General features: G+C 49.5%; 1 protein-coding gene across 3 annotated transcripts in view; it reads right to left on the bottom strand.

Moving 5' to 3' along the window:
- STAU1 (staufen double-stranded RNA binding protein 1) overlaps window positions 1-8,352 on the bottom strand; it is a 69,969-nt gene extending 61,617 nt beyond the window's left edge. The window contains exon 1 of one of the 3 annotated variants that reach the window (XM_062204332.1): window positions 8,121-8,352. The gene's annotated coding sequence lies outside the window, so the exon portion shown is untranslated. The remainder of the gene's footprint in view (window positions 1-8,120) is intronic. The other 2 variants (XM_062204330.1, XM_062204333.1) reach the window with 2 other exon arrangements.
- Window positions 8,353-9,556: the final 1,204 nt, after the last annotated feature.

Consider the following 9,556-nt stretch of genomic DNA (forward strand, 5'->3'; position numbering starts at 1 on the left):
TACACCAAAGTTAGCTGCTAAACATTATCAGGATATACCTTAACTGATTATGTTATTAATAAATCACATTCAAAATACATTATAATGGCCGGCGCTGCAGCTCAATAGGCTAATCCTCCGCCTAGCAGCGCCGGCACACCACATTCTAGTCCTGGTCGGGGCACCAGATTCTGTCCCGGTTGCCCCTCTTCCAGGGCAGCTCTCTGCTGTGGCCAGGGAGTGCAGTGGAGGATGGCCCAAGTCTTTGGGCCCTGCACCCCATGGGAGACCAGGATAAGCACCTGGCTCCTGCCATCGGATCAGTGCGCCAGCCGCGGCAGCCATTGGAGGGTGAACCAACGGCAAAGGAAGACCTTTCTCTCTGTCTCTCTCTCACTATCCACTCTGCCTGTCAAAAATTTAAATAAAAAAAAAAAATACATTATAAGAAAGGAAAAAAAGGAGAGGACCTTTGCTGTGGCACAGCTGGTTGAGATACTGCCTGGGACGCCAGCATCCCATATGGGTGCCAGTTCGTGTCCTGTCTGCTCCACTTCCTATCCAGCTCCCTGCTGATGTACCGGGGAGGGTGCCTGAGCCCCTGCACCCACAGGGGAGATTTGTGGGTCCTGGCTTTGGCCTGGCCCAGGCCCAGCCATTGAAAGCATCTGGAGAGTGACCAGGGTATGGAAGATCTATGTTTCTCCCACTCTGTGTGTAATAGCTCTGCCTTTCAAATAAATACATCTTTAAAAAAAATAAAAAGCCGGCACCACGGCTCACTAGGCTAATCCTCCACCTTGCAGCGCCAAAACACCGGGTTCTAGTCCCGGTCAGGGCGCCGGATTCTGTCCTGGTTGCCCCTCTTCAGGCCAGCTCTCTGCTGTGGCCAGGGAGTGCAGTGGAGGATGGCCCAAGTGCTTGGGCCCTGCACCCCATGGGAGACCAGGAGAAGCACTTGGCTCCTGCCATCGGATCAGCACGGTGCGCCGGCCACAGCACGCCGGCCGCGGTGGCCATTGGAGGGTGAACCAACGGCAAAGGAAGACTTTTCTCTCTGTCTCTCTCTCTCACTGTCCACTCTGCCTGTCAATAAATAAATAAATTAATTAAATAAATAAATAAATAAATGTTGGGGCCGGTGCTGTGGTGCAGTAGGTTAATCCTCCACCTGCAGCGCCGGCATCCCACATGGGCACCAGTTCTAGTCCCGGCAGCTCCTCTTCCAATCCAGCTCTCTACTGTGGCCTGGGAAAGTAGTGCAAGACGGCCCAAGTCCTTGGGCCCCTGCACCCACATGGGAGACCAGGAAGAGGCTCCTGGCTTTGGATCGGTGCAGCTCCGGACATTGCTGCTATTTGGGGAGTGAACCAATGGAAGGAAGATCTTCCTATCTTCCTTCCTCCTTCCCTCCCTCCTTCTCTCTCTTTCTCTTTCTTTCTCTCTCTCTCTCACACTCCCCCTCCCTCCCCTCTCCCTCCCCCTCCCTTCTCTCTCTCTCCCTCTCCCCCTCATTGTCTGTAACTCTACCTCTCAAATAATTATTTTTTAAAAATGTTTTAAAAAATGGAGCAAAGTTTAGAAAGGCTCATGTCAAAAAGGTTGTTTAGTAGTTTAATAAATTCTCAAACAACAGGGAAATTACTAGCTAGAAATACTCATACAATAAACATTACTGACTATAACAGTTTACTCTGCTACAAACCAAAAGGAAACTTCCTTACCTAACTACATGGGACTGTAATGAACAGGTTGGTTCAACTGTGCAACAAAGAGCACAGCTTCCAAGAACACTCAGACTCATGACACATAAAATAACTCTAACAGAGGACACACTGCCTGGCATTCTGCATAACACTACAGCGCATCAGCAGACAATGGCCCTACTTGTTTCAGGGTGGAATCTGCAAAAGTAGAAAACTCATGTCTCAGTTAATTTTAATCTATAAAAAGTAAGGATTTCAAACAGCAACTATGTGAAACAATCAGATAAGATCCTGCGGGGGAGGGGTGCGGGGGGGGTGGCACTGTGGCAGGTAAAGCTGCCTCTTACATTGCCGGCATCCGCTATAGGTGCTGGTTTGAGTCCCGGCTGCTCCACTACTGATCCAGTTCTCTGTTGTGGCCTGGGAAAGCAGTGGAAGATGGCCCCAGTGGTTGGGCCCCTGCACCCGCATGAGAGACCTGGAAGAAGCTCCGGGCTCCAGATCGACTCAGCTCCAGCCACTGCAGCTAACTGGAGAGTAAACCAGCACATGGAAGACCTCTCTTCCTCTGCCTCTCTGTGTAAACTGGCTTTCAAATAAAATAAATAAATTTTTAAAAAAGAAAAAAGACCTACTTACATCACAAAGCTAGTCCTCAGGAAAGCCAATACAGTAACAACTGAAGCAGAATTATCTGCTCACTTCACCCCCAGAACACACATTTCCTTTTCACGATTAATGAGACACACTTATGTCACTACAGACTACATGGTCCTCTCCACGGAGGCTGAACAGAGAATGGAATCTCTAGCAGCAAAAGTCCAAAAGCAGTTTAATCCCATTGATCCAGCCTTTTAGCACTACCCATAAGAGAACACAGCTGTCAGAGTGGAGAATTCTGATTCAGATCATCAATTTAAAGAAAAAAAAATGCTCACGAGACAGTTCAATACCAAACAGAAAGTTACATCAAATACTCTTACCAACACCACTGGCCAGGAACGGGATGTCAGAAATGACTGGAAAGCACACACAGCAACATCCTCTTACCCCTTATTTAAAGTTAACCAGAAGCTAAGTTAACTCAGCTCCAATAAACCAGAGTGTCATAATGCAAAAGAAACTAATTTCTTTGCAGCAACCATGACTATACCTAAATAATTTTTAACAAACTCGATATTCTACTAATAATTTAAGAGATAACATCCCTCACACAAAAGTTAATAAAATATCCACCTTCTACATTTACCTCTAAACCTCCCCTCCCAACCTATGAATCAGCTTAAAAGTTTTGGCTCACTCTGACTCAACAAACAAATGTAAACTGTAAATCTTGAAACTATTTCAAGAGCCCATCCAAAAGACTGTCATTCTTTACAAGACGTTCAAACTGATCTAAAATTGTAGACAAAATTCATCCCCGTGCCAGTGGGTTGGCAAGTGGTGGTGGTGGTGGGGTACTACAGATAAGCAGAAACAATTATCCTAAACAAAAAGCACCTAAGCATAATTAGAGTCGAAGTGTGGTTCAGCGCAAAGGACATTGACTATGGAGCCAGCTCTGGTATTACCACTTCCTGGCTTGGGGCCCTGCCCAGTTACCAAGCCTCCCAGGGCCTAGGTATCCTCCACTGTTATGACCCTTAACTCTCCAAAAGTGCTGCTGAGTATTTGTCAGACATAAAGGGTCTACTTTGAACCCTGGTATCACGAAAGAGCTCAACGAACTGCAGCTTCTATATTAAACAAATTCAATCTGACCTTTTAGATTCCTTTTCTGCATCAAATAACTCTCACCCTGTAATTCTAACCTGGCACATGGTAAGAGCTCAATAAATAGTAGCAAGTATTATTATCCAGCAAATTCACTTATCCTGCCCCTGGTCACATAAACATCTATAAATATAATCTTATAGCTACATGCAACTTGTAAAAAAATTTAAATGGGAACAGAGAACATGCTGACTAAAATCAACTCACTCACTGGGCACCCAGGCCAACAGCTATATCAAATTTAGAGGCAATCTAATGAGGGTTTCGTCCTCAGCAATTATATTCATTTAGGGGGAAAAGGCCCCAGGCCACTGAAATATTTTTTTTCAAGCCTCTATACTCTGGGAAACAGGACAAAAAACGTCCATCATATTATGATACAATGGCCAATTTTATTTCCATTACTGTTACAAACCCACAAAGTCACCACACTTCTTTCCCAAATTAGATTCCAAGTACACAAAAGCCAGATGGGCAACAGATTTAATATTTAGAAGACCAATTTTTAATCGAAAGACAATACTTTCTTGGATAGACTTTTCTCTTTTTTCCAGTAAATGTACTTTGAGGAAGACCCCTAAATACAGGCTTTTAACAAATAAATGACCATATATAATCCCAGAAAATATAATTAACAGTCTACAGAGATTCTGTTTCTACTTGAACTTACCTAGTATCATAAATCATTTTTACATCAACTTTATTCAGCATTCTTTGGGAAAATAAATATTTAAAAAATAATCTATTTGGAGTAACTTCCCATTTTACCATTTTTTTTAAATTTTGCAGTAAGGTTTTTTTTAGTTCAGAGCATTAAGTTATCAACCAGATAGCCAAGCTATTCATCAGGAGGTATTTAATAAGATCAACATACCCATATATGTATAATCCTATTACTGCCTTAGTAGGTGGGCACAAAGGATTTGGTCAACATTTTTCAAGTTTCGTAATACCTGATTTTTAGATGAGTACCCTGAAGCAAAGTTTATTAAACAATTTGTCTTTTTAAAAGCAAAGAGCATTGGAGCCAAAGCAAAACTGGAAATAAAAATCAACAAAGTTCTTGGTTCCTGAAGATCTGAGAATACCTAACAGGCCTTCCACAATTTTAAATTAACTATAATAAATATGCATGTTGAAGCATTTCATATGCTGATGTTGCAATTTACTGTGAAATATATCAAAAAATAAAATGGATTTTAAAAAGTGATGGACAAATGGGACAGACAGGATAAAGCAAATATAGCAAAATGTGAATATTAAAGTAAGTGGTATTTATAGAGGTACACACTAAAATTTCCTAAAACTTTGTTGTATGCTCAAAATGTTAAGGGAAAGTAACCATAGCAATAACATGTCTTCTCACAGTTCAATCTTTAACTTGCAATTTATATTTTTTGGGATAGCATAAATGCTATGACTTTGATTTGGGGGAAGGTTTATTTAAAGAAATGCTCACACAGAAAATTACCCCAGGAGCATTTCAACCACAGAGCTCTCCACCAGAAGTTAATTTAAAACAACCTGTTTTGGGTCTAGAGTAAAACAAATCTGTCATAAAATTCTCTAAACATGTTTGATGGCTCAGAAACTCCCTTTCTGAGAAAAAGCAAGTCTAGGCCGCTGTTTAATGATTACCCCCAGAATAATATCAACGGTTTGGACTTCAGAGTCGGGAGGAAAAGTTCTGTGAGTCACGTTCATTTCTAAACTTAAAATAATCTGTGTATAAGTGGGTTTTCTGGCTGAATCTTAAAAGACAGCAATTTATCCTAAAGCAACTAATTATGGTAACAGTTCTAAACACTTAAAAGTTTTACTGGTAAGCCTGATGGGAAGCACTAAACACTGTTTAAAAAATGTTTTTTGTCCTTCCCTAGATACTAAATAGATTTTTCCCCAGATTAATTTTAATTTCCCCATCTCCCAGGCTGTAGTAACTAAAATATAATATATAACGTTTCCACTGTATGCCTCATCAAGCATCAATGAAAACCCACAAGACTGAAATAACAATGTTACAAGTCAAAAAAGCTAGCACTGTTCAGGACAGAAATTTGAAAATTACGTAACAATGGCAAATATTTATAAAACTTCTAGGAGAGATCTCTTTTTAAATAAGAAAAATATGAACACTTATTTTGATTTCATACTAGTCACAAAACTTAAGGTTCCACTCATAATTACTAATAATGTGCTGTTTGTAAATAGAGCAGATGGGGACTCTCTGGAAAACAATTCTACAAAGATTCTGAAATCAAACATCCTTTGCTTAATACTTAAGGAGATGGCAGTATATTTACACAACCACCTAAACAAACTTTGGGAAGTTTCATGGTGAATTGCTGGGGTCTAACTTTGACACAAAGCTCCTATTTAAAGGGGCCTAGCAGGTAGGTCTCCAGCAACAAGGGACAGGAAATCTGTCTTTCTGACGGCTCTTCATTAGTCTTTCATGGCTCAAGAGCTACTTCTGCACACAGAGAAGCAAGGCCACATTTGGGATCTGACTTTGAGGGCGGGAAAGCACTGGATCAAAACTACCTCAGCTACTAGTCTTTTCCCCACTGCACAGTAACCAAGTAATCTGTTCAGAGAGAGAAGCCCAGCAAACAAAATGACAACTGATTCTTCTAAAAGCACATTTTAGGAGCATTCTGGTAAAGGTCAAAATCTCTGACACTGTGATATGATGTTTAAGATTTGCTTCAAAACAATACAGTTTGGGGGAGGAGGTACAAGACTGCTCTTAACTGTAAGTTAATCATTGTCAGAGCTGGGGCTCTCACACTGGAGCCGGGCTGGGCCCTGCCTGCCCCTCGGCTGAGGTGCCAGGGAGGCAGCACATGATGGAGCACGCAGTCCCCGACACCCACGTGGCAGCCTGGCCCAGGCCCAGCTGTGCGGCACCTGCGGAGTGAACCAGCGGATGGAAGCTATTTTTTTTAAAAAAATTGCCAAAGTTGAGCGACAAACGCAATACCTAAGTCATCTAGTCAATTGTCATGTATTTTCCACAGTGAAAAGTTTTTTAAAAACAGCTTTATGTTAGCCACTGCAATATTAAAACATCACTTCCCTAGCACAACTTACCACGAGGTAGCAGAAAACATGCTTTTTATTGTTTGCAGAGTTGTCTGTTTAGGTGTTTTTAAAACGTCAAGCAAATTTTAAACCAGAAGCAATGTGACACTGTGTCAGAAAATTCTAGAAAAACATAACAAGGAAGCCACTTTGCATTGAGAGATGTAAATCAAAACATTTTCATTTCTCTAAGGAAACGGACTAAGACAACGCCGAGGTCCAGGCGCGCACACTCCGTCTTCTCCGTCCTAACTCGAAGCCGAGCACCTCGGCGGCCGCATTCCCTAAGGACCGGCACAGCCGCACAACTCAGCTCGGCGTTAGCAGAACTCGGTGCGCCCGTCCCCAGACGCCCAAACCGCTGCCTCCACACCCCGGCTGTATTTTTAGTTTCTGCTTCAACAAGTAGCAACGTAAGCAGAGGTCCCTTCCTGCAAAACCGTACTTCGACTCCGTCCGCTCGCTTCTAAACAAACACACCAGCAGCACGGCAGCGCGACCCCAAAGCCCTCCGCCCGGCCAGAGAACAGGGGCAGGCGGCTGGACGCGCATCTGCGCGCGAACAGCCCACGCGGACGCGGCAAGGCAGGGGCACGGCCCCCGGGCAGCCGGCCCCGAGGACAGACACGCCCGCCCGGTGCCGTCCACCGCCCCCGGCTCCGAGGACAGCCGGCCCCGGCCCCGGCCCGAGGACAGACACGCTCGCCCAGCGCCGTCCGTCCACCGCCCCCAGCCCCGAGGACAGGCACGCCCGCCCGGTCCACCGCCCCCGGCCCCGGCCAGAGGACAGGCACGCCCGCCCGGTGCCGTCCGTCCACCGCCCCCAGCCCCGGCGCAGGGGCAGCAGCTGCCAGCAACTTTCCCAGAGGCGGGACGACCACGGGGAAGGCGCGCAGGGGTCTCGCCCGGGCTCGCCCCCTTCCAGCCCTGAGCCCAAAACTGTGCCCCCGGCGCCGGCGGGGGCCACGCCGAACGCTGCTGCCTCCCCCACGCGCGCACGGGCGGCGAGGCAGCTAGGTAGGTCAACTTCTGTCCACTCGCCCCGCTAAATTACACCTCCCTATCGCGCCAATCAATCATGCAGGCGGTTTATTGGGACACGCTGTGGGTCTGGCGCTCCGATAAGCGCTTCACACGCCCCATTTCCCCGAACGGCAGGACGGTCTCGGCGCCCCTCGCCCCAGCCCACACAAAGAGTTGAAGGGGCCGCGCCGGGGCCGGACACCTGGGCCGTGCCCGCCGCACGACGCGGACGCTCCGGACCCTGCGGGCTGGCGAGGGGACACCACCAGCCCCCACCGGCCCGGCAGGAACTTCGCCGTCCCCGCGCGCCCAGCGCAGGGCGCCCAGGCACCTGTTCCCGGCCCCGGCGAGGCAGCGGCGGCGGGGCCGGGGGCGCCGGAGGACCCGCCTCTCCCCCACCCCGGCCAGGCCCCGCGGGCGGGACAGGCCCGGGCCGGGGGGAGGAGGCCGGGCGCGCGGCCCGCCGAGGCCTAGGCCCCACCCGCCGCCCGCCGCCCGCCGCCCCGTGGCCTCGCGCCCGCGCGGGCCCCGCCACGCTCGGCCCGGCCGCCTCACCTGGCTGCTGCCCTCAGCGCGCCCCTCGGCCGGCGGTCCTGGGCGGCGGCGGCGGCGGCGGCGAGGGAAGGAGGAAGGAAGAGGGAGAGGAGGAAGGGACGGCGGGAGGGAAGAGGCGGAGTGGCTGCGGAGGAGGCGGGCGCCGCCGCCGGCCCGGGGGGGTCCACGAAGCGGGGAAGCCGAGAGAAGAAGCGACGGCGGCCGGCGCAAACGCTGAGGAGCCGCTCCGGCGCCCGCAGCCCGGCAGGAAGTGACGGGGGAGGGGCCGGCGCCCGCCCCCGGCCCCCGCCCGCCTCCAGGCCCGGCCCCACCCCCACCCGCGGCGCAAACCACAAGTCCCGGCGGGCGCTGCGGCGGGGCCGGCGCCCGCAAGGCACACCGGGAGCCGGCAGGCGGGGCCTGATCGCGGCGAGGCGGCCGCCGCCCGCCCTGGGCCAGCGGCCTGCTGGGAGTTGTAGTTCTGCCGGCCCCGCGCGGGAAGGCGGAGCGCGTGCCCTCGGGCCTCCCGCACTTCCTCCTTCCTTCTCTCAGCCCGTGCTCGCGTCTCGCAGGTGTCGTTCCCTTCGCTCCCGCCCTCAGGGCCTCCTTCCTCCGCCATGTGCGAGGCGCTGCCCCGAGAGCCAAGAACGGAACGGACACACGCCCGTGCCCTCATGGAGCTTACGTTCCAGAGCGGATAAAATCAGTAACTTCCTTGGTGAATTGAAAGGCAAATGGGGGCCGGCGCCGTGGGGGTGCGGGCGTGCACCTGCGATGGCAGACTCTCTCCTTCAAATAAATAAAGCTTAAACGAAAAGATGATGTGGCCGTGCGCGTTAGGACCCCAGGGCTCCGGCCTGTCACCTCCAGGCCGACCTTCTGTTTCCAGACACTGACAGGAAGTGCCCACTCCAACAGAAACAACAGTGTAATTTTACATAAAAGCCAGCTTTCACGGGATTTTATGCGCTCTGCCCACTCCTATATAACTTATCTTGCGGGAAGGAACAGGCAGAATTTGGAGCAACATCGCCAATGCTCAGTTTCTTATTTCCATCTTCACCCTGAAACAAAGAAAAATAAATCCTTAATTACTTGGCAACAGCCCAGAAGACTTGAGGCCTTTGGGAAAGAAGATGTGACTGCCAGTCTCTACGTACCAAAAGAAAAACACGCCCAAGGCTCCCGTCCCACACCCCAGCAGCCCCACGACGAACCTGTGCCTTGGTCGACACAGCAGTCCTCAAATGAGCGCTGCTAAGTGATTGTTCGCCGTTGTTTGCCTCTTCTTCCTCTCCGTCTTTGGTTTTGTTTATTTTTAACGGCTAAACAATTTCAACACTTAGTAATCTGGTTTTGTGACCTCTCTCCAAAAATGGGGTGGACAGGCAGCATCGGAGAGCAGCAGGCCAGCCACACTTGGGCTCCCACGGCCCACATCAGAGGGCCTGGGTTCA

This window comes from Lepus europaeus, chromosome 10, assembly GCF_033115175.1.
Source record: "Lepus europaeus isolate LE1 chromosome 10, mLepTim1.pri, whole genome shotgun sequence".
NCBI classification, from domain to species: Eukaryota; Metazoa; Chordata; class Mammalia; order Lagomorpha; family Leporidae; genus Lepus; species Lepus europaeus.